At 39.0% G+C, this 21,863-nt stretch overlaps 1 long non-coding RNA gene across 1 annotated transcript; it reads left to right on the plus strand.

Moving 5' to 3' along the window:
* The first annotated feature begins 369 nt into the window (after positions 1-369).
* On the plus strand, positions 370-20,788 carry LOC131907004 (uncharacterized). The gene is made up of 4 exons (XR_009378267.1): positions 370-764; positions 12,243-12,281; positions 18,596-18,726; positions 20,301-20,788. It is a non-coding gene; the product is annotated as an uncharacterized LOC131907004 (long non-coding RNA).
* Positions 20,789-21,863: the final 1,075 nt, after the last annotated feature.

The following is a 21,863-nucleotide window of genomic DNA, read 5'->3' on the forward strand; positions in this document are numbered from 1 at the left end:
GACACTGTAAAGCCCGAGTGACAACAATAAACCATGATGGCTATAGAGCATCTGAGATGATGAGGCAGAGTATGAGGTTCAGACATTTGAGCTGAGGAAGCAGCGTTCTCAACTGTGTTCCTTCTCTCAAGGCTTAAAGGCTTAAACCTGTGAGAAGATGGAGGGCTGACAGGAGATGAATGTAGATCATTCCCAGGAAGGATCTATGAGAAATATTTCCCAAAACTAACTGCTACTGAGGATGCTTGTACGCAGGTTGGCAGAGAAAAAGGATGGGCCAAACTGGGAGATAATTGAGGCCTGAATGCCCTTTGTGATTCTCAGAATGAAGTGAGGTGAGGCCTCTGTGATCTCACAGGATAAATCTATGCCCCAGTAATAGTAGTAGTCTTTGCCTGAGGGCAACTCAGGGTCTACCAAGGAGGGCTAGTATTCAAAGGAAGTCCACATGTGTGCACAGGTTTAGGCTGTTTTCTGGAATTGACATTACCCAAAATTCATCATGTGAATAACTCACTTAGTGTGAGGCACTTCTTTACTGGGACCTTAAATGGGGAGACTGAAACATAATGAGGTACTTGAAGTATATCTAACTGAGGACAGTTCATGCTAAGAACTAGAAACAGCAGAGATCAGAAGACTCATAGCAGTGGGACTGGCCACTCAAGAACACAGGGAGATAAACTCTTCCACGCACAGGGAGAGAGGCCTTGGAATGAAGTCATGCAGGTGTAACTGGACCAGGACTCCATCCTCCAGCCTAGGTAAGGAAGGATGAAACATTGCTGTTTGCATGTCCACATATAGCTATCATTCATTGCTTGTCCAGGGAAGGTAGGCAAATTATGTAAGGTACAGATGTCTGTTCCTGCCTGTCTTTTGCAGAAGCAGTCTTTTCATTTGTACTCAGCTGCCAATATGGGAATAAGCATGAATGTTACTACCACAGGAAACACCATGACAGAACTCTACCCTTTAATTCTATACTTATATACATGTTTTCACTTTGTATATGTGCTTCTGTGTGTACTCCTGTCTTCAGGTCCACATCCATATATGTCAAAGTGCAGTTAGATGACATTGATGTCACATATCTTCCTCTACCAACATACACATTATTACATGAGAAGGGAAATTATGTGTTCAGGCTTTCTTAATACGATGACAACCTCATCACATGTACAGCCTCCCAAATGTTGGGACAGTGTGCTCAGCACAATATGGGAAAGCATGGCCATTCCTCATGCTACATGCAGGTATATAGGAAGAAGATGAATGGAGGTGCGTTCAGGCCTCTGTTACCTCGTACAATAGTTCATTGCCATGGTATAGGTTGTAGTGTTGATGGCAAGAAGCACAGTATCTACTGGGGTGGGCTGGGATTAGGAAGGAATTGAAGGTATGCAGGAAGGTTTGGGCTATGTGGTGGGCAAATACATACAGGATTCTGGGGATGAAGGTCTAATTTAACGTCAGTGTGTTATAGTGGGAGGTGGGGTTGATAAAGTGTTTTGAGTCACAGTGTGGTCCTTGAAGAGACCTTTAACAGGGCCTGTGCTATAGCAGTAGAAAGCTTAAGTACTGGGATGTGTGCCAAGGACCTACCCAAACAAGGAGCTTGGGAGAGGACAGCTACAACTCAGCAGAGAAGGAGGCCATGGGGTGACCCCACGGGTGACCACACCAATCCTGTGTACATGAGAAGACACCAGGCTCCACAGAGACGCAGGATGAAGCTCTGCTCTTGAGCCTCAAGTCAGGAACAACTGTCAGCTATAGCATCCCATAGTGTCCAGGGCAGGTAGGAGATGTTTCACAGAGTCCTATTGTCTGGAGTTCTGAAGGGACTTTGCTTCTTCACAGCAATAACCTTGTCTTTTGTACTCATGGCTGTCACAGTATGACTGAAGGCCGTGACTAACAGGAAACAGCATTCCAGCACTCTACCTAACCCCATACACTCTCCACATTTAAATTTAAATGGTATGTTATGCATAGTACACACACATTTATATATATATATATATATATATATATATATATATATATATATTCATATATATATGGAAGAAATCAAAGTATCGTGGTTTCCAGATTATATGATAGAATATATAAGGGACCTGAGAATCACAACAGGAAACTCCTACAACTGATCTACACTTTCAGCAAAGTACAGACAGATTACATAGTACAGCTGGATACAAAATTAGCATAGAAAAATCAGTAATCTTCCTACAAATTAAAATATAGACTGGGAGAAAAATTAGGAAAACATCTCCTTTCACAAGAGCCTCAAAAATATAAAATACCTTGGAGTAATTCTACCCAAGCAAGTAAAAGAGTTGTGTGGTAAAAACATTGAGACACTGAAGAGTAAAACTGAAGGGATGGAAAGATCTCCAATGATCGTGGATCAGTAGGATTAATATAGCAGGCATGTCCATTTTACCAAAGACAATCTACTGATTTAATTCACTTCCCATTAAAATTCCACCACAATTCTTCAAAGAAACTTAAAGGACAATTTTCAGCTTCATATGAAACACACACACAGAGAGAGAGGGAGAGAGAGAGAGAGAGAGAGAGAGAGAGAGAGAGAGAGAGAGAGAGAGAGAGAGAGCAGGAAAGGTGAAACAATCCTAAATAACATAAGAACTCCTGGGTTTTCACAATTCCTGGCCTCATGTTAGTACTACAGAGCAATAGTAGTAAAACTAGCATGGCATTGGGTAAAAAAAAAAAAGACACGTTGATCAATGAAATTGACTTGATTAAGAATAAATCCACACACCTATAGTCACCTGATTTTTGATAAAGAAGCCAAAAAATGCACACTGGAAAAAGAGATAGCATCTTCAACAATTGGTGCTGGTCAAACTGGATGGCTGCATGGAGAAGACTGCAAATAGATTAATGCTTATCACCCTTCACAAAACTGAATGGCAAATGGATCAAAGACCTCAAAATACAGCCAAATATATTGAATCTGATAGAAGAGAAGTGGGGAATAGTCTTGAACTGACTGGCACAGGAAAGGACTTTTGAACAAAGCACTGTTAGCCAAGGCACTAAGATTGACAATTAGTAAGTGGAACTTCATGGAATACAAATAGAACAGCAATGAACATGATTGAGCAAGTATCTCTACATAGGGTGAAGCATCATTTGGGTATATGCTAAAGAGTGGTTTAGTTGGATCATGAAGGAGACCGATTCCCAGCTTCATGAGCAACCACTACATTGATTTCTACTGTGGCTGTAAAAGTTTATATCCCAACCAGCCAAGGAATAAGAGTCCACTTTATGCCACATCCTCAGCAACATGAACTGACATTTGTTTCATTGATTTTGGCCATTTTGACTCATGTAAGATGAAATATCAAAGTATTTGGTTTGCATTTCCCTGATGACTAAGGTTGTCGGATAGTTCTTTAAGTGTTTCTCAGCTATTTGAGTTCCCCCTTTTGAAAATTCTGTTTAGATCTGTACCTCATTTTTAAATTAGGTTATTTGTTTTCTTGATGTACAGGTTTTAAGTGTTGATATATTTTCGATAATTGCCTTCCACTGGATGTGTAGTTGCTAAAAATCTTACAGCATTCTGCAACCTACTGCTTTGTCCAAATGATGATGTCCTTTGACATACAGAAGCTTTTCAGTCCTCCCATTTTATCTGTTACTGAATTTCCTTTTTTATTGAAAACAATTTTTCTCATACAACATATTCTTATCACAGTTTCCCTTTCATCATAGATTATTGGGCATTCAGCTAGAGACTAGCCAGGCCATCATACAGAACATGGGGTAATGGGTTTATATGCAACAATTATAAAGTGGAATGTTAACCGTGTAATAGACACCTATGTCCAGTCATTCTCATGTTTGCTGACACTTATCACAGGAATAGTGTTTTACGTATTTTTGTATCTGATAGAAGTCATACATAATGAATAAAAATAACTCAGTGCAAAAAAAGCCTATGTGGAAAACTACCTGAAATCATTTACCTTGAAAACATGTATTTATGATAGACATGAAGCACAAACCTATAATTGTATCACTTAAGAGACAGAGATAAAAGAATCACAGATTTGAAAATGTCCTGGCCTGTGAAATGAGCTCCAGGCTAGACTGTGGTACATAATGAGACCTAGTCTAGGTAAAACAAAACAAACACAAAAGCAAACCAAAGCCACACTTATCATTTAGTCCCATCTTCTTCAGTGCATCTGTTTATTTTCATACATGATTATCCTTTTTTATAATGCTTATTTGTGTATTTAGAGTTTTCTGTTGTTCCTTTAGTATGTCTGTGTATTTGCATGCTTAGTAGTATCACATATTGTGAACTGCATCAAATTCCATGTTTTGTTGCAATTACTCATATTCATCTGGCAAAAATCCAGCAAATTCTTTTTAATGGATGCACAATGCCCCTGGCTGGAAAGTGTTACAATCTATTCAACTTGTGACTGATTGCCTCTCTCTTTGTTTCAGTCTTTTGCCATAATAAAATCTCTAATAATCACCCTTGAACATAATACCTTGCCTGCTGATGCTTTTATTTTTTATGGGGTAATTGCCCAGGACTGGGAATGCTGGGCTTAAAGATATGAGCCTTTTTAATTTTTAATAGATGCATCCAGATGGCTTTCCAAATAGCCTACAACAATTCTCATTTTCACCCTTTCTGCCAGTGGTGAATGTTTTTGTTATACTTCTAACAGTCCAGTGGAGAAGCTATCTTTATTTTAATGTGCATTTTCATAGTTGCTATAGTGCCAATGTTTTTGTCTTTGTATCATATACTTGAACATTAGGAATCTAATAAAAATAATTTACTGCATTTTTGTTTCACCGGGAGTTAATACAATATGAGAATGATGGTACAACTGTTTATGTTCTGTACATACAGCTGACATTCCATAACCTCTGTGATATTCAGTCTTGGGGCAATTAGGGAGCCAATTCCAAAGCTAGTCTATCAAGATATCAGAAGCACAGCTGGACAGCTCCCAGGGAATTCATTCACTGGCACAAAAGCAAAGCCCAAATAACATCTGTTCTATGGGATAGATCTAATTTAAAAACCAGTAAGTGGTTAGGTCAGAGAATTTAGAGACAGAAGGTAATAATTTCAGATATGGTAGATGAATGTCATTGGCTCCAGTATACCACTATAAAATACCCAAATACTGACAGAGAAAGTAAAAGAAAAACTGACCTATAGAACATTCCAGAGATATAATTGACAGGAAAATCCACAATTTAGAACTTAGACAAAAAAAAACCACCCATTGCTGACCAGCAGGGAGGACTCCTGTGGGCAGCCTTCCCCACCAAAATCCCCCATCACACCCTGCAATCTACAAGACCCACTCCCTACTGTTAATATTCTGACCTGCCCCTTGGGGCCACCCTACATACTGACATAGAAGCCTCTTCTTAAGGAAAAAATTCTACCCCTTTCTTTTTCTCTTTCTACTTTCCTCCCATGAGGAGGTACACACATTGGAACACCCCCCCTTATCTCTTCTTTCCTATTTTCTCTTCCTTGTGGTGATATTTTACTTATGCTCTAATAAATAAAGCCTGCCTAGGGATCAAAGGAAAAAGCCAGCCACTATATTAAACATAGAGTTCAGGCAGTGGTAGCACATGCCTTTAATATTAGCATTCCAGAGACAGAGATTCATCCAGATCTCTGTGAGTTCAAGGCCCCACTGGGAACAGAGCCAGGCATGGTGGCCCATGCCTTTAATCCCAGCACTAGTTAACCATTGAGGTCTGTAGGTCTGTACAGACAGACAGAAAGAGATAGAGCTGGACAGAGAGAGAAAGTAAGGTAGCAGGACACAGAAAAGTGTATAAGGCATGAGTACACAGGGAGTAGGACTCTTGAGCTGAGGATTTCCTAGTGATAAGAACTTGTGGATGGCTTGTTCTCTTCCTCTGACCTCTCAGTTTCCACCCCAATATCTGGCTTGGATTTTTTATTAATAAGACCTTTTAAGATTCATGTTACCACTCCCTCGGAATCCCCACATAATAAATCATAAAACCTACCCCAAACCCACCCATCCCCCTGTGACTTTAGGGGCTTCCTGAGACACAGAATCCACCAGCTCTGATTGGACCAAGAGTGGCTCCCTGGGACACAGAATCCTCCAGCTCCAATTAGACTAAGAGTTACTTGGACACAGTCATAGGAAGCACAGATTGGACCAATAGCAACTCACTCTGACACAGGCACCTCTTGCACCTACCTATTGGAGGAAGAGATGGGTAGACACCAGTGTAAGAATACGTACAACAACATAAAGAGCAATATAGCACCACCAGAACATAGCAGTGCTACAACAGCAAGACCTGATCAACACAACTTAGAAGAAGCAGAAGAAAGTGACCTTAAAAATAACTTCATGAAGATAATGGAGGCTTTTAAAGAGTAAATGAAAATTCCCTTAAAAAAATTGAGGAAGGAACAGACAAAATAATTGAAAGAAATGAATAAATCCCTTTAAAAAAAAGCCAAGAAAACCAAGAAAGAGCAATTAAATAGGTGAAGAAAACAGTTCAAGACTTGAAAATTGAAATGGAAGCAATGAAGAAGATACAAATTGAGGGAATGCAGGAAATGGAAAATTTGAGTAAATTAACAGGAACTACAAATACAAGCATAAATGAAAGAAATAATACATGATCATCTCATTAGATGCTACAAAAGCCTTTGACAAAATCCAACACTCCTGCATGATAAAGGTCCTGGAGAGATCAGGAAGACAAGGAACATACTTAAATATAATAAAGGCAATTTAGAGCAAGCCAACAGCCAATATCAAATTAAATGGAGAAAAACTGGAAATGATTCCACTAAAATCAGGAACTAGACAAGGCTGCCCACTCTCCCCATACCTATTCAATATAGTTCTCAAAGTCCTAGCTGAAGCAATAAGGCAACAAAAGGAGATCAAAGGGATATAGATGGGAAAGGAAGAAGTCAAACTTTCGCTATTTGCAGGCAGTATGATAGTATAGATAAGTGACCCCAAAAAACCTACCAGGGAAGTCCTACAGCTAATAAATACCTTCAGTAATGTGGCAGGATACAAGATTAACACACACAAAAAAAAAATTAGTAGCCCTCCTATATACAAATGATAAAATGTCTGGGAAAGAAATCAAAGACACATCACCCTTTACAATAGCCACAAATAATATAAAATACCTTGGAGTAACCCTAACTAAGCAAGTGAAGGACCTGCATGACAAGAACTTCAATCTCTGAAGAAAGAAATTGAAGTAGATATCAGAAAACGGAAAGATCTCCCATGCTCATGGATAGGTAGGATTAACATACTAAAAGTGACAGTCTTACCCAAAGCAATCTATGGATTCAATGCAATCCCCATCAAAATTCTAACACAATTCTTTACAGACCTGGAAAGAACAATAGTCAACTTCATATGGAAAAACAAAAAAAACCTAGGATAACTAAAAGAATCCTTTACAGTAAAGCAACCTCTGGAGGCATCATGATCCCTGACTTCAAAGCTCTACTATAGAGCTACAGTAATAAAAACAGCTTGGTCCTGGCATAAAAACTGATATGTGGAACAAGAAAATCGAATTGAAGACTCTGACATTAATCCACACACATGTGAACACCTAATTTTTGACAAGCCAAAACTGTACAATGGAAAAAAGAAAGCATCTTCAACAAATGGTGCTGGCATAACTGGATGTCAATATGTAGAAGATTGCAAATAGATCCATATCTGTCACCATGCACAAAACTTAAGTCCAAGTGGATCAAAAACATCAACATAAACCCAGTTACACTGAACCTGATAGAAGAGAAAGTAGGAAGTAGTCTTGAATGCATTGACACTGGAGATCTCTTTGTAACTATAATACCAGTAGCACAGACACTGAGAGCAACAATTAATAAATGGGACCTCTTGAAACTGAGAAGCTTTTGTAGGGCAAAAGACATGGTCAATAAGAAAAAAACGACAGCCTACAGAATGGGAAAAGATCTTCACCAACCCCACATCTGACAGAGGGCTGATATCCATAATATATAAAGAACTCAAGAAACTAGACATCAAAATACCTAATAGTGTAATAAAAAAATGGGCTACAGAGCTAAACAGAGAATTCTCAACAGAAGAATCTCAAATGGCTGAAAAACATTTAAGGAATCGCTCAACATCCTTAGTCATCAAGGAAATGCAAATCAAAACGACGCTGAGATACCATCTTACACTGGTCAGAATGGCTAAGATCAAAAACACTGAAGACAGCTTATGTTGGAGAGGATGTGGAGCAAGGGGAACACTCCTACACTGTTAGTGGGAATGCAAACTTGTACTTTAGAAATCAGTATGGCGGTTTCTCAGAAAACTGGGAATCAAGCTTTCTCAAGACCCAGCTATTACACTCTTGAGCATATACCCAAGAAATTCTCAATCATACCACAGGGACACATGCTCACCTCTGTTTATAGCAGCATTATTTGTAATAGCCAGAATCTGGAAACAAACTAGATGCCCCTCAACTGAAGAATGGATAAAGAAAATGTGGAACATATACACAATGGAGTACTACTCAGCAGAGAAAACCAATGACATCATGAGGTTTGCAGGCAAATGGATGGAACTAGAAAATATCATCCTGAGTGATGTAACCCAGACCCAGAAGGACCAACATGGCATGTACTCACTCATAAGTGGATACTAGATGTAAAGCAAAGTATAACAAGACTGCAACCCATAGCTCCAGGGAGGCTAGCTAGTAAGGAGGACCCTAGGTAGGACACATGGATTGCCCAGTGATGGAGAAATGGATGAGATCTACATGAACAAACTGGGAGTTATAGGGAGGATAATAAAGGGAAAGGGATGGGGGATGACAGCTTAGGGGAATGGGACTTTAGCTGGAATGGGAGCACAGTGGGAAAGCAAGGAAAGGGATACCATGATAAATGAAGACACCATGGGAATAGGAGAAACAGAGTGCTAGGGAGGTTCCCAGGAATACACAAGGCTGACTCCACCATAGACTACTGGCAATAGTCAAGAGGGTGCCTGAGCTGGCATACTCTGGTGATCCTAACTGTCATCATAGAACCCTCTTCCAGTGACTGATGCAAGCAGATGTGGAGATCCATGGCAAGGTTCCAGGAGGAGCTCCAGGAGTCCCATCAATGAGAGATAGGAGGGATTCTATGAGTAAGGGATATCAAGACCATGACTAGAAAAAGTACAGAGACAACTAGCCAAACTAGTGGAAACGCATGAACTGTGGACCAATAGCTGGGGAGCCACATGGTATTGAACTAGGCCCTCTGGATAAGCTAGACAGTTGTTTTGCTTGAACTGTAGAGGGGACCCCCAGGCAGTGGTATCAGAAACCATCCCTAGTGCATGAGCTGGCTTTTTTGGAACCTAGTGCCTATGGTGAGACACTGAGCAGCCTTGGTGTAGGAAGGAGGGGCTTGGATCTGCCTCAACTGAATATACCAGGCTCTACTGACTCCCCTTGTCTTGGAGGAAGTGGGAATGGGGATAGGATTGGGGGGAAGGCTGGGGGGGAGGAAGCAGGACTGGAGAACCTGTGGTTGTTATGTAAAAGGAATAGAAAATCTCTTACTAAAAAAATTATTAATAAAAAAAGAAAAACATACTACTGAATAAATCAAAAAGGAAGCTAAAAACATTCTTAGAACTTAATGAAATTGAAAAGATGCTATACAAAAAAAAAAATCTATGGATGAAAACATTCCTATGAGGAAAGTTTAGGGTTTTAAATACCTACATAAATAGCAGAGTGAACGTAAATAAGTAACTTAATGATTCATAGTCAGGCCTTGAAAAGAAAAAAAGAAAGGAAGGAAGGAAGAAAGGAAGGAAGGAAGGAAGGAAGGAAGAAAGAAAGGAAGGAAAGAAAGAAAAAAGAAGGGAGAAAAAAGAAAGAAGAAAGCAAGCAAGCAAGAAAGACCAAATCCTGTAACATTATCTAAGGGAAACCATTAATCACAGAAGAAATTAATGAGATAGCCCTAAAATTCAATACAAAGAATCAATAAAATAAAGAATTGAGTCTTTGAAAAGATAAACAATATTGACTAATTCTTAGACAAATTGACCATAAATCAGAGAGAAAAGAATAAAATTAATAAAAATTAGATATAAAAAACAGGACATAACAACAGACATAAATGAAATTCTTAAATCATAACAAGTGCCTGCCTTAAAAAAAAACTATATTCCATGGGTATCTATCTATCTTCTCTCATATAATCCTGCCTACTGGTCATCCCATGTCTGTTTTTCAGGGATCATAACCTAATCCTGACATCTTTCTCTCTCCTTGGGACTGGCTAGATCCTAGACTTCTCCCTACCAGGGATCTCCTCACCTGTCAATCTGGCTTGGGTATAAAAGTAGCCTACCTGAGTACCACAGCACAGCACATATACACACATGCATTCTCATCATCCTGAATCTGTTTGCCAGGGATCATGAAATCCTTAAGGTGCCCCTTTCTAATGTTGGGACTTAGAAGACTCTACCTCACAAGTGATGGTCTAATTTTACTACATGGCACAGAGGCAGAGGTAACCTGTATTCTTCTTAATAAACCCCCCTAACCTGGTAGCCACACATAGACTTGCAGTAGATCCATCCTCCAGGTTCAGCTCTCCCACACATCCCATGCTCTACACTAGCATGTTGTTTCCTGCTCATCCTATCCTACTTGTACATTTTCTAATCCCCAGATCTATGCTGGGACTAACAACCAGGACACCATCCCAAACTGGTAAGCCACACCTTGCCTTTCCTAATCTACAGGTTCAGCTGGGTGGCTCTTCTTATGTGGCAATATAACCTACTATATCCACATCAGACATACAACCAATAAAAGAAGTCCACATGTTCAAGTGTAATTGCAAAAACAATATCAAAAATTGACAAATGATGGAACAATCCTTTTCTATACTATGAATATTTATTACTCTCATTGGTTAATAAAAAGCTGATGGCCTGTATCTGGGCTGTAAGTTAGGTGGAAAAGTCAAACTGAGAATGATGGGAAGAAGGGCAGAGTCAAGGGAATCCAGAGAGGTGCCAGCCAGCTGCTGAGCAAGTAGGACATGTAAAAATGATGTAACAAGCCATGAGCCATGTGGCAAGGCATAAATAGAAATATTGGTTACTTTAAGAGTAAGAGTTAGCTAGTAACAAACCTGAGCTATTGGCTGAACATTTCTAATTCATCTAAGCCTCTGAGTGATTATTTGGGAATTGGGAAGTGGGAGAGAAATGTCCATTTAAATATGGCATGCCAAAGTGTGGCCAGAGTTTCTACATAAAATTTTAAAAAGCTTAAAAAAACCACACATACACACACATACACACAAAAAAAAAAAAAACAAAAACAAAACCCCACCAAAACAAGAATTAAATGCAGCTTCTTGGTAACTACTTTTTCTCAGGTAGGCTCTGTTTTCTAGTGGCAAACAGTCATGGCTCCTTTAAAATGCAGCTTCCTGGTTCATGCTGTGTTTTACTCATGTGTTTTGCTCATACAGACAGAAAAGGTTACAGATACACAGTAAGGAAAGTTTCAGATAGAAAAAAATTCTCTAAACAGGTTGCAGTGTGTTTAAAAAATTTACATATGCTTAGGAGAGAGAAGAGAAAAAATATATAAGTCTTAGATTAAAAATATAGATTTAAAATAATAAAATAAAGTCCTTAAAAGGGGAGTAAAGTAATATAAAGGAAATAAGTGACACAAAGATGGGAAATACACAGAGAGTCTGGATTATGTATATTATTGTACTGTCTTTAAAATTTATGGCTGCTAAGAGACCTTGGATCATGGGAACTGATATCAACCTATACATTTTAATATCTTGATTTCAAAATTTAAATCCAAAGGTATGTCACTTCGGGAGAGAGTTTATGCTTTTATTTCCACAGAAAATGAGAAGCAATAGATTCATTCTGGATTAGAAAAAATCAGGTTTGATCAAGGAAGAACCCCTGAAAAATCCTGGCTACAAACATAAAGAAATAAACCTAAAAGAACTCCAAGACACATTTGGTATATTTTATGTACTCAAACATAAAACAAACAAAAAAATCATCTTTGGCTGACTTCTGTACAATACACAGTCTATACTTGTATTAATGCAGATATGTATATTACCTTTAAAATGTATGTATTTTCAGAGCAAAAGGAGCAGACAACAATGAAAATGGATGACTCAGGTAATCCAACATCTCAAAATGCTTCTGTTACAGTCTCCTCAGAATTCTGCATCCAGAACAGCTTGAAGGCTGCTGGCTGAGATGATCTAGCCTCACAGAATATTCCAGTCAGAAAATTGACCTTAATCTTGAATTTTCTCAGGGTCTCCCAAAGATTACCAATGCCCCCAATCAACAGCCAATAGTCTAGAAAACTATGCCCACATTCCCAAAATATTGGTTATAAATGTTTGTTTTCATTTAAAGGGGTTGGCTACACATTGATATTGGTCACAGCCAAAAAAAAAAGGGTTAAACTTAGGAGTTAAATTTATAGATCTCTATACAAAAGAAGAAAGGAGAATATGATAGAGAAACTATGGGGAAAAGGGTAGATTATTGAATCTACTTTTATCCAAAAAACAACTATTAATCTTACTTATTTTACATTAGTATGGATTTTGGTTTATTGATACAAATTTCAAGTTAATTTTGTTATACTGCATGTATATTTCTACTCTTGTTTAGGGTATTATGTTTATGTAGTTCTTTTAAAAATGTAGTATATAATTAAGAACTACAGATTATTGGTCATCTATAATAGCAAACAGAATCATGCTAGTTAGGATTTCAAGGTCATACAGGGATATATTTTAGATAGATAGGTAATCTTCAAACACTTCAAAGACCTACAGAATATGACATTTAAAATGTTTTAAGAACTTAGAATTTTCTTAACAGTGAGATATGTCTGCTCCTGGTAACACCAATTACTTCAAAGAGGATGATGGGAATCTATTAAATTCCATATGGAGTTTGTTTTCTTTGTGGCAAAAGCTAGCCACATTGGCAAAGAAATTGCTGTTGCCTCAATTGCTGACAGTTGCTGTCCAACTGAACAAGCAGGGTGTAAGAACAGTGACTGCTGAACTTTGCCAAGACAAGGTAGGACAGTCCTTCAAAATTCCTTGCTTCACAGGGAAGTCTTACAGATATGCTAGGCCTGTAGGCCAAAGTTGGATGCCTCAACATTACAGAGGAAGTTTGGGTGACTCTCCAGGCAGTCTGATGTACCTGTGATTAGGCAACATTTCACCCTACTGGGGTGAATCAAAATGGAAGCTCTTTGCAGAGCTAACATGTATCATTTACTTCCAGAAATTGGACTGAAATACAGTTCACTGCTCCTTAAGTAGTGTAGGCTCCCATTGGGTCTTCAAGCAGGCAAACAACCACTGTTGTTGGTACAATGACATTGCATAGGAACTATGAGAAAGAGAATGAGGTGCTGTATGACTGAAATAGTCACCTCTTGTTTCTCTGTTAAATAAGAAAATAAAAAGATAACAAAATGTAAGTATACCATTTAAAAGAAGTTTCTGATGAAATATTCCCCTTCCTGTTGCTCTTCATCTCTCTCCTTCCTTCTTATCCCGTCCCTTCTTCTCCTCTCCACCACTCATCCCCTCTGTCAACAGGATGTATGTCCTTCTATATAGCTATGGCTGACTTTGAAACCCATGATCCGTGTTCCTCAGTCTCCTGAGGCTGGGGTCATAGGTGTGTATCTTTCATAAAGCATTCTTATTAATATTCATAATGCAGCAGGATTGGATGAAAAATGCAAGATTGATGTTTGGGATGATTGGGACAAGCTTGCATGAAAATACTACTCAGCACATCAGGCAGACACACCTGTTAAGAGTTAGTTCAGACTTTCACACATTTAATCCACAGAAGAAGCAGCTCTTGTAACTACAGCACCATCTAGCACCATGGATGCTCTTGGTTTTCAGTGCAAGGGCTGTGGATTAGTTTGGTTTTTGGAAGAAATGGACACACACAGCAAAACTGCCTTCATACATTCAATTGCTTATGTTCTAATTTCGTTGGAATTTCTTCATTCAAACTCTATTTTATCTTCATTAAAGATCTGTTTTCCTGTAGGCACTTCTTTTGTTTGTCTAACTATTTATGCTTCTAATTTTTTTTTTTGCACTCTTGTATAGCTAAACAAGTTTTTCTGGGTTTTGTTGTTTTTTAGTGTTGTTATTATTGTTGTTTGTTGATAACCCATTGGCTTCTAGCTTTGGACGTCTATATTTGCATGTTTACAATCAGTACCTGAGGAGGTGGAAACAGTTTAAGAGGCTCCTTGAGCTGTAGTTGAAGCTCTCTCTTCATCAGGCTTGGCTCACTCCTGTTCTCTCACAGGCGTCTTCTAGGCTTTCTCCAAACAATTGACTTTCATTCTTTAAAGGGTTAAAGCAACACCTCATTTCATTACTATCCGAAAAGTATCTGCCTGTGCTTGCAACTTCTTCTTTTTTTTTTTATCTCCTTTAAAGCCCTGCACACAGTTTCCACTTGACCGAAGCCACAGAAGATCAATTTTCAAAGAATCATTGCCTTCTGAGAACTCTTAAAGGAAAACACTCCCCTTCTAAGATGAGTTAGCAGAAACAGCAGGTTCCCCATTCACTCTACAGAGCACTAAACATGTCAAATTGAATTCCATGTAGTATAAGGTTTGGGTTGTATTATTTCACCTACGGACTGGACATGCCTGTGCATATGAACACAGTGGCAGCATTTGGCTACACCCTCTCATGTCACATTGCTGAGTTGCTTCTGTGACCAGCTACTGGTATATTCCAATGCTTCCTGCCCACAGGGATTAAAGTATATGATTAATGGTGATGGTGACACATACTGTGATATGCCATGTTAAGATGAAAATTATTGAAAGTGTAATAGTCCAGGCAAGACAGTTACAGACCACCCTGCATATGAGGCCAAATTAGAATCCTTTATTAGCTACCCCAAAGCAAACTCTTGTCCCAAAGATCTTTAGGCATGAAGATTAAGGATACATCATATATAAAGAAAAAAAACCATAATATAGCACTCTCAGGTATAGTTCAGGGGAACCTGGTAACATCTGTTTTGTCTGTACATTCAGCAGATAATTTATTTGGTAATATATCTGTCTCATGATCATAGTCATGGAAAGTCCCAATTGTGCTGCCAAGCACAGATGTTACTGTTCAGGGTATTAAGGATAGAAAGGTACCTCAGCAGACATGATATGGAGTGTAGTAAGATAGTAAGATCTGACAGAACAAGATGGGGTTACCCTCGAACTTCAGAGACAAGTATGCTTTGAGATCCTGTGTGGGAAGGAATTTTTTGTTAATACATAGATTTTTTTATGCTAATAGAATTTCTAAATCAGAGCTCATCTTATAACAACTCTTACTTCATTTAAATAGTACCACAGGACTTTAAAGAAGATGCCCATGCATACACTTCATAGAGCAGGGCCTTCACCTCACTGAAAACATTCCAGGAGACATACGAGAAAGAATCTAGCCTTAAGTCTTGCTTCCTCAGATTTCTTGTTTAATGTTATTTCAGGGACCCTTTCCAGAGTGTTTATGTCATATATAATAACATGTATGTACATATCTAACATTTATAAATATTTAACATTTACTTAACATTATAAATATTTATAACATATATAAACATTTCAGAAAGAGGACAATAAATTTGTGCCATGAAAGCTGGCCATTACAAAATCAAATTATTGGTAAATGTTTGTAAATATGAAAATATCAATAAAATCTATTGACAAGTGCAATGTGTCTAGTCTTCTCAGAACAGAACTAAAGCCGAGGACCAAGACTAAGTATTAAGTGATTTTGTTTTCGTGATATTTCAAAGAAATTGTGCTGAATAATGAATGAGATATAGCTCTTTAATAATTTCTTAGGAAAACTCACAGAAAGTAATTTATATCAAACAGGACATATGTGTTTTTTTGTTTTGTTTTGTTTTTTGTTTTTTGTTTTTCGAAACAGGGTTTCTCTGTGTAGCTTTGCGCCTTTCTTGGAACTCACTTGGTAGCCCAGGCTGTCCTTGAACTCACAGAGATCCGCCTGGCTCTGCCTCTCAAGTGCTGGGATTAAAGGCGTGCGCCACCACCGCCCGGCTACACGTGTTCTTAAACAACATGTTTATCTACAAAAGGTAATTTTGTCCTCACAGATTGAATTCCAGTGGCCTCATTCAGGACTCAAAAGTCATCCAAATTCAGCTTAGAGATCTGATTCCCTTTTCTTTTGGCTCTAAAATCAGTTTTAAATACCAAATCATCCTATTTAGTGTGATTCATGTGAAAAGCCTTGCACCAATGTTCCAAAAACTGTCACTAAGGTTCCCTTTGTAATTTAAGTCAGTGCAATTCATTGTACTAAGTAATAGGTTTCACTGAGATGCTTCCATACATGCATATAACATACTTAGCTTGTCTCACTCCCATTATCTTCTCTAATGCCATCTTGTCTATCACCTGTCCACTTTATAGCTCTTATTTAACCAGAAAATTTTTTAGATGTTCATCACAGAACCAGTTTCAGTCCCAGTTCATGTGATATTGCATTGGTTTTAGCTTTTATGAATAGAATACTAGGCTGAAGAGTACATTTGGAAGCATAATAGAAAGTATTTATACTCATAGAACTCGCTATACTCACCAAGAGAGTACAGCCTGAGAAGTGAAGAGCCTAGAATTGGAGCACTATAATACTTTAAAGAGGTTGAGCCACAGTGACCCAAAAAGGCAACCTAGAAGGAGTAACAAATGTAAGACACAAGTCAATGGAAGGCCCTTCTGTGAAAGCAGACTAGCTAAGTTCTTTCCTAAAATGGAGGTCTGAACCAAATGTCAATGAAAAGTGGGTGGAAGGGCAGTGAGGAGGATGCTGATGACTTCATAAGAATAGTCTTGGTGAAGTGCAGGGAACTGAAGCTGGGCTGGACTGCTTTTATCAAAACAAAACATAAGCAAGAATGGGGAATAGACCTTTCCAGCATTTACTGAGGAAAAGACAAGGATCAGAAAATAACTGCTGGACAAAAAAGTTGAGTCATATGGTTTTCTAGGGCTTGCTTTAATCCTAGCTCTCAGGAAGCAGAGGCAGGAAGGTCTCAATGGGTTCAAGGCCCCTGGGTCTACACAATGAGTTCTGTGTTGACCAGGGCAACATAGTGAGACCCTGTCTCTAAAACAACAACATTACAAAAGTTTTCTAACCCTATTCCTCATGCTCCCATCCCCCATCTTGATAGAGGGGGGCCTTTATGGGGTTAGAGAGAAACCTGGTACCAGAGAAACTCCAGGGAATTAAAAAAGATGGCCCCAGCTAAGACTCCTAGCAATAGTAGAGATGGTGCCTGAACTGACCATCTTCTGTAATCAGATGGCGACTACCCCAATTTTCATCATAGAACTTCATCCAGTAACTGATGGAAGCAGATGCAGAGATCCACATCTAAGCACTGGGCTGAGCTCTGGGAGTCCAGTGGAAGAGAGGGAGGGGGGATTATATAAGTAAGGGAGGTCAAGATCATGATAGGAAAACCCACAGAGACATATGACCTGAGCTCCCGGGAACTCATGGATTCTAGACCAACAGCTAGAGAGCCTGCACTGGACTGACCTAGGCCCTCTGCATGTGTGTGTGACAGTTGTGGGTCTTGGTCTGTGATGCCCCTAGCAGTGGAACCAGGGTTTGTCCCTGGAATGTGAGCTGGCTTTTTGGAACCTATTCCTTAAGGTGGGATGCCTCACTCAGCCTTGATGCAGTGGGGAAGGAGTTTTATCCTGCCTCAACTTAATGTGTCATACTTTGTTGACTCCCATGAGAGGAGTGGATGGAGGGGTGAGGGTAGAGAGGAGGTGGGGGAGGGAATGGGAGGAGAAGCAGGAGGGGAAACTGTGGTTGATACATAAAATAAATGTAAAAAAAAGGAAAAGTTTTCTAAGGTTAGAAATCTGTATTTCACTGATGATAATGATCCAATGAGAAGCAAAACTCACTTACACAAAGGACAGGAGGGAACTGCTGACATGATGAATAGAAGCAGGCCAGAGGAGATGGAGGCTTGTGCAGCAGTGACGGGCTGGAGCAGACACCGATGCTGCAGACTAATGGTTACAAATGGTCAGGGCACCTGCATGATGATTGTTCCAGTGTGCTGCTGTAGCAAGAAGAAATAATACAAGCTGAAAGTCAGAACTGGGGAAGACTCTCTCTTCCCCAATCTCTCTCTCTCTCTCTCTCTCTCTCTCTCTCTCTCTCTCTCTCTCTCTCTCTCTCTCCCACCCTGTGTGTGTGTGTGTGTGTGTGTGTGTGTGTGTGTGTGTGTGTGTGTGTGTGTGTGTGTTTGAGAAAGCAGGTAGAATATCATTGAGTAGTACTTTGAGTCTACTTGAAGTTATTTTGTCAGAAATTTTAGAGGCAATCAATCATCGTGGTGTTTCTCCCCAGCTACATTTTATTCTTCTGCATTCCACATGGAGCCATGAGGTTGGCACAAAACATGTGGTGGAATACAGACAAGTTGATGAAGGGAGTGGCTGAGAGTTCTGTTATCTGAAAACTGAAGTAGCCTTCCAAATGTGAGCTTTGTCTCCATTCTGTTCATCTCTGGCTTCTCTGCACAATGATTTTTCTGAAAATTAATTTGAAATTGCTTACTTCACATTTTTGATATTTGCTCAGCACTCTAAGAACAGAGTCCTGAAGTTCTTCATGTGGTTTCTATGGGCCTTCACCTTCTGGTCATTGCTCCATTTTTAAACCCAGTTTTCTTCTACTCTTCTTTACATTCTTGAATTCAGCTAGTTGTAGTACTGTGTAGCCTGCAACCTCTTCAACAATCTCCCTTGCTTTCATACCCTGGGCACCTCCATTCTTCTTTCAGAATAGAGGGAAGTTACACACACACACACACATACACACACACACACACACACACACACACACACACACACACACACACTCTCTCTCTCTCTCTCTCTCATGTATATATCATATTTATATTTCTAATTGTGGTTTCTGGCCAGCTAACTGTCTTCATAGCATTTTTATAAAAAAATTTAACTTAAACTTTTTTAAGAAAAAGTACTTTTTTAGTTTCCTTCGTGCTTTCCATAATTTCTGCTTAATGACCAGTGCAGGGTCTACCTCATGCAGAACATAATAGAATTACTGATGGAATGGCACTAATCAACTTATTTCTTCTTACTTCTTATAAAAGAATGTGTATATGAGCATATCAAGCAAGAATGGAAACAGACTGCCTCTAACCTCACTAGAAACTATACATTTTCATTTTTCACAGAGTTGTTCAACTTGAAAAATAGCATGACAATAATAATACCATTAAGTCCTGTTTACCCCACATACTTTGGTTTTTGCTACATAATTTAATGGTCCCACTCACTCAATTCTGTCACCATCATTATTGTCATTGCTGCTATACTGAAGAGGATACTGAAACACAGAGACCTCAAAGAACTTTGCGAAACCATGTGGACAAAGAAATTTTGAAGGTGAGATTGTCCCCCAGGCAGTCTGAATGAGATGTAGACATTCAACCTCAGGAACAGACTTCCCAGTGGTCCCCTTCAAGTCCCAGCTCACAGATCAAACACATCTATTCAGGACTCGTGTTCTGTTTCTAACTTTACTTCTTTGCTGTAAGAGGCTGCATCTGGGTGGGAGTATGGGATTATGCATGTAGAATCTTTCTAGTCTCATAGCATACTGCCTACACATATGATGCTTCCCCAAGTCTACTCTAGTCCTCACTCTGCTCTTGTCTGGCTAGAGACATTTCCTTGTAGTCTATGTAGCTCTTATTTACCAAACTGACATTAAAATAGTGTTTCTAAATATCCACAATTTTGAGACTCATTATTAAATCAAAAGATTTACAAACCAGATTTTTTTGGGAAGAATCACAAAGAATAATTAAATCAGAAGATCTGAAAGTTGACTTATTTTCTAGAAGAATTGAAGGAAATGATTGAATCAAAATAATTAAAAATCTGATAATTATGGATGAAACGTAATTTTGTTTCTGTTGTTGCACAAGTAAAGCTATCACTGACATGAAATCTGTTCTGTATCCTGAGGCTAGCCTGTCACTGTGATTAGTGGCTATCATTATTTATTTTCCGTCCTGCAGAAGTGAGTATTAGATAACATGTGCTCCTGAGAAAACAGCCTTTTTCAAGCGTTCCTTCCAGATCTGGGCCAGCTCTCTAGAGAAGCCAGGTTTTCATACTTGAAGATTGATCTATAAAGTGATGGATGCACAGGCACCAAAAAGCTTCTGGGAAAGTCTCTGAGAAGGTCAATCCTCCCATATGTCACCCATTGAAGAATAAATTAAGGAAGACAGCCACCCCATGCTCTCACCTGACTAAAGCCGCACTGTAGCTACTGAACAGGGAAATGACTGTGAAAGTGAAGATGGACAAGAAACTCATGGAGAAGCTACTGCCTTTTGAAGTTTGAGAGCTGTTCTTGCTCTAAAGGCCCAGTCTTGCTAAGATAAGAACTCGTCAATCAGCTCATTGGGAAAATTGAGTTACAATGTGACCAAGGGTCAGATGGCTTGAAGATTATCCTTCAGGACATGCAGTAAAATAAAAATCAATCCAACAAATTCAATTCTTCCTTGATGTAAGACATAAATTTTTTTTTAGCCATTACCTTCACTTTTTCTAAGAAAAAATGATGAAAGACTGCTTAAATAGTACTCCAGGGAAAGAGGTAAGGCACTTTGCAGAGCGATATTCCCAGTGATCACGTAAAACCTGATGTGTTGCTCACTCCCCTTGCTTAGCCTGCTCTCTTGCATGCATGTGCTTTTAGATTTTCAGGTACTGTTACAGACAGTGCTGATTACAACTGTTTGCCTTCTCTTACTAATCAAATACTTATGTGAGTGCCAGCAGGCTTCAGGAAGGTTGACCCCTTCCCTGGCAGAAATCTTTTTAACTCAATTATGGGTATGGGATAATTGTGAGTGAGTAAGCCAGTTCTGGCAATTCCATTACTTATTGACAAATGATTAGTTAAGGGGTGCCATGTGACCTAATTCAGCTCAGTGGAAAGCAGAAGGCTGAGCAATTAAAGTGAGTTTCTAGATCTTAAATGATGTCAGGGACTATCAGTACCTGCCCCTTGTTTCACCTCTGGGCATTTCTGTTCTCATTCATGCTCTTGGTACCTCTGTGCCTATGTTAATACCAAGAAAAAGAAACAGAACAACAAAAACAACTGACATTATGAGAAGGAAGAATGGAAAATGAGTCCTCAGGTTAGGTTCAACTTCTGCAAAATCCTATTTCTTCAATGTGATTTGAGATAAACAAGTTAAGAAATAAAATCAATATTTATCGACATAGAGAAAGATCCACTTTTCAAATGAAGTTCTGCGATGTCAGACGAAGAAAGCTAAGAAGGTCCCCATCACTTGTGGTACTCAGTACCATCTCAGTTTCTTAGTAACTGTTTGCATTCTTGGCTATCATTTTTGTCTTGGCATTTTCCTGTATTTAGATACCCTGTCATTCTCTTGTATTATTCATGGAGGACCATTTTCTGACATAGATTTCTGATGTTTAAATATAGCCAGTGAGTAACAAGTAGTGTGCAAGTCGGGGAGGTACATACAGGCCCTTGGTTATTTCCCATTTTCATGGGATTCCATATATCCATTTGAGTATCTGACCACACACAC

The sequence above is a fragment of the Peromyscus eremicus genome, chromosome 3, assembly GCF_949786415.1.
Source record: "Peromyscus eremicus chromosome 3, PerEre_H2_v1, whole genome shotgun sequence".
NCBI classification, from domain to species: Eukaryota; Metazoa; Chordata; class Mammalia; order Rodentia; family Cricetidae; genus Peromyscus; species Peromyscus eremicus.